General features: G+C 44.6%; 1 protein-coding gene across 2 annotated transcripts in view; it reads right to left on the bottom strand.

Annotated features, from left to right (window-relative positions):
- LOC138853810 (putative uncharacterized protein DDB_G0277255) overlaps window positions 1-36 on the bottom strand; it is an 18,339-nt gene extending 18,303 nt beyond the window's left edge. For both annotated transcript variants that reach the window (XM_070092817.1, XM_070092818.1), the window contains exon 1: window positions 1-36. This exon is cut by the window's left edge and continues 112 nt beyond it. The gene's annotated coding sequence lies outside the window, so the exon portion shown is untranslated.
- Between the last annotated feature and the right edge of the window lie 4,323 nt (window positions 37-4,359).

Here is a 4,359-nt window from a genome sequence, read left to right as displayed (position 1 = left end):
AAGTAGCTGCTTCCATGCCTTGTGGGGTAGTGAGGGACGCTGGGAGGTATGTGTGTGTGTTCAGGTTGATGGACTTAATAAACGAGGAGGAGGTTTGCGTGTGCTGGAAAAAGAGGAATGTGTTTGTTTCTGGTTTCCGGTATAGTTTATCCACATACGTTTGCTCATATGTGTGTATGTGTGTGTGTGTGTGTTTTTTTTTTTTTTTTTTTGTGTGTGTGTGTCAGATTATTGGCTGATAATTTGAGAATAACTTTGTTCACATTACAGTTACGTGCAGGTGAGCACCAGGAGTCTCAGCTCCGCCCCAGTACTTGGCTGGACTGCTGGAGGTTATTGTAACTTTCTTTTTTTTACTAAGGTCGCAGTTGTCAGGTCGGAGAAAACTTTACATATCTAAATGTGGTTACCTATATGTTGTTTCAGGGGTCAAATCATGGTTCATGGTGGAGCGTCTTAGCTAGGCTTGATTAGGTTCGCCTGCATGTGGCCCCATAGGCTCAATCATACTTTTTTTTTTTTAAAGTTCGTAGGGAATTTTCTTTTATTACCTGTTCATTCAGGTTATTTCCCTTCGTGACCGTACTGAAGCTGAAAAAGTTTTTCGTGACATTCCAGAATTTCATCCGTCTTCCATTTCCAACCATGTTCCTGCTTCTCACCTCTCGGACAGTCTTTCTCTTTCTACCTTATCAAGTACTTTGAATACATCGTGGTGATGTCTCCCCTGATCCTCCTGTCCTCTGATTTCATCAGGTTTAATTAACATATTTGATCTCTTCTAATATCTCGCTTCATCAGTTCCTCTTATTCTCATTGCTAACCTCACACACACACACACACACACACACACACACACACACACACACACACACACACACACACACACACACACACACACACACACACACACACACACACACACAAGAGAGAGAGGAGAGGATGAACCAGCAAGACTGGACTTAGTATTCACCTTGAGTAGTGCAGATATTGAGGACATCACATATGAAAGACCCCTTGGGGCCAGCGATCATGTGGTTTTGAGCTTCGAATACACAGTAGAGCTACAAGTGGCGGGGGAAGCAGGAAGGCCAGGACAAATGAAACCAAACTACAGGAAAGGGGACTACACAGGAATGAGGAACTTCCTGAATGAGGTTCAGTGGGACAGAGAACTGGCAGGGAAGCCAGTTAATGAGATGATGGAATATGTAGCAACAATGTGCAAGGAGGCTGAGGAGAGGTTTATACCCAAGGGTAACAGGAATAATGAAAAAGCCAGGATGAGCCCATGGTTCACCCAAAGATGTAAGGAGGCAAAAACCAAGTGTGCTAGGGAATGGAAGAAATATAGAAGGCAAAGGACCCAGGAGAATAAGGAGAGCAGTCGTAGAGCCAGAAACGAATATGCACAGATAAGAAGGGAGGCCCAGCGTCAATATGAAAACGACATAGCAGCAAAAGCCAAATCTGACCCAAAGCTGTTATACAGCCACATCAGGAAGAAAACAACCGTCAGGGACCAGGTAATCAGGCTAAGGAAGGAAGGAGGAGAGACAACAAGAAATGACCGTGAAGTATGTGAGGAACTCAACAAGAGATTCAAAGAAGTGTTCACAGAGGAGAGAGAAGGGGCTCCAGAAAGACGGAGAGGTGGGGTACACCACCATGTGCTGGACACAGTACACACAACCGAGGAAGAAGTGAAGAGGCTTCTGAGTGAGCTAGATACCTCAAAGGCAATGGGGCCAGATAACATCTCTCCATGGGTCCTGAGAGAGGGAGCAGAGGCGCTATGTGTACCCCTAACAACAATATTCAATACATCTATCGAAACAGGGAGATTGCCTGAGGCATGGAAAACAGCAAATGTGGTCCCAATCTTTAAAAGAGGAGACAGACACGAAGCACTAAACTACAGACCAGTGTCACTGACATGTATAGCATGCAAAATCATGGAAAAGATTGTCAGGAGAAGAATGGTGGAACATCTAGAAAGGAATGATCTCATCACCAGCAGACAACATGGTTTCAGAGACGGGAAATCCTGTGTCACAAACCTACTGGAGTTCTATGACATGGTGACAGCAGTAAGACAAGAGAGAGAGGGGTGGGTGGATTGCATTTTCTTGGACTGCAAGAAGGCGTTTGACACAGTACCACACAAGAGATTAATGCAAAAACTGGAGGACCAAGCAGGGATAACAGGGAAGGCACTGCAATGGATCAGGGAATACTTGTCAGGAAGATAGCAGCGAGTAATGGTACGTGGCGAGGTGTCAGAGTGGGCACCTGTGACCAGCGGGGTCCCACACGGGTCAGTCCTAGGACCAGTGCTGTTTCTGGTATTTGTGAACGACATGACGAAAGGAATAAACTCCGGTGTCCCTGTTTGCAGATGACGTGAAGTTGATGAGAAGAGTTCAGTCGATCGAAGACCAGGCAGAACTACAAAGGGATCTGGATAGGCTGCAGACCTGGTCCAGCAACTGGCTCCTGGAGTTCAATCCCACCAAGTGCAAAGTCATGAGGATTGGGGAAGGGCAAAGAAGACCGCAGACGGAGTACAGTCTAGGGGGCCAGAGACTACAAACATCACTCAAGAAAAAAGATCTTGGGGTGAGTATAACACCAGGCACATCTCCTGAAGCGCACATCAACCAAATAACTGCTGCAGCATATGGGCGCCTGGCAAACCTCAGAACAGCATTCCGACATCTTAATAAGGAATCGTTCAGGACCCTGTACACCGTGTACGTTAGGCCCATATTGGAGTATGCGGCACCAGTTTGGAACCCACACCTAGCCAAGCATGTAAAGAAACTAGAGAAAGTGCAAAGGTTTGCAACAAGACTGGTCCCAGAGTTAAGAGGTATGTCCTATGAGTAGAGGTTAAGGGAAATCAACCTGACGACACTGGAGGACAAGAGAGATAGGGGGGACATGATAACGACTTACAAAATACTGAGAGGAATTGACAAAGTGGACAAAGACAGGATGTTCCAGAGATTGGACACAGTAACAAGGGGACACAGTTGGAAGCTGAAGACACAGATGAATCAAAGGGATGTTAGGAAGTATTTCTTCAGCCACAGAGTAGTCAGGAAGTGGAATAGTTTGGGAAGCGATGTAGTGGAGGCAGGATCCATACATAGCTTTAAGCAGAGGTACGATAAAGCTCATGGTTCAGGGAGAGTGACCTAGTAGCGACCAGTGAAGAGGCGGGGCCAGGAGCTTGGACTCGACCCCTGCAACCTCAACTAGGTGAGTACAACTAGGTGAGTACACACACAGGAACGCATATACAACAGGCCTAGTGTCTAATCGACATGTGCCTAGGACAAAATGGTAACTAACACACATGCCCCAGAGCATGCTATCATGCATGCCTTAGCTATCAAGATGCCTGCAGCATGCAGCACGTCAGGCGTGTTTCTAACAGCTTATTTGCTTACGTTAAAAAGGATCGTTTACAAATTTAGGTTATCACTTTATTTTATAGAAATTTCCTTCTAAATTTTAACTTAAGGAAGGCGTAGTTGAGTTAGAATAAATTGGCCAGAAACTGTTGAAAGTTTATTCACTGTTTGTTGACGATATTTTGAGTCTTCACAGGTATCCCTTCATGGTTCGAGGTATATTTAAAAGTGATGAATGAGCGAGTTAGTCCTAATACCAGGTTATAATTATAACCTTAATTATTAAAGGGGTGGACCGGTAAGCCAGTGGAAGGCTTTGGTCAGATGACCAAAAGCTCCAACTGCGGGTAATCATATGACTAAGACCCGAGTCAGGAAACACTTGTCCTGTTTCCTAACAAACCTTACCTAACCTAAGGAGTTAGTCATAGCAAGTGATAAGCTGTGACGTGTACTGTGGCACAGTTGTACGTGTCGTTACTAAGGACAAAAATCTTTGGAAAAATCGCTTCGCGTTTGATAATTCTCGTCCAGGAAGTTCTAAGCTGACTTTTTTTGCATTCACAGACCGGGCCACGGGGGCATTGACCCCCCGAAACCCTGTCCAGGTATAAGTTACGAATATTTATCATTTCTTAGGAGTTTTTTATTTTAAACAAGAGTAGTATTTGCTATTTACCTGTCGTAATGTGGACTTAATGTTAATTCTTTAAAAAATAATCTATTAAAGTTACCCCTTCTTACATATTTTCATTTATTGAGAGTTGTCTATCTAGTGAATCGCAGGTGTGAAGTGAGATAGTTATCCTCAGCAGTCAGACAAAGAGGAGGGAAGGGAGAGGAGATAAACAGAGAGAGAAAGGGGAAGTGAGTAGAAAAGGAGAGTTTGTGCTAAAGCAAAATCCTGGCTGAAACCTGTGTATTGGAACAGCCTAGGATC

Source organism: Cherax quadricarinatus, chromosome 41 (genome assembly GCF_038502225.1).
Source record: "Cherax quadricarinatus isolate ZL_2023a chromosome 41, ASM3850222v1, whole genome shotgun sequence".
Taxonomy (NCBI): Eukaryota; Metazoa; Arthropoda; class Malacostraca; order Decapoda; family Parastacidae; genus Cherax; species Cherax quadricarinatus.
Note: the sequence above shows the minus strand (reverse complement) of the source record. Positions and strands in the feature narration are given on the sequence as shown.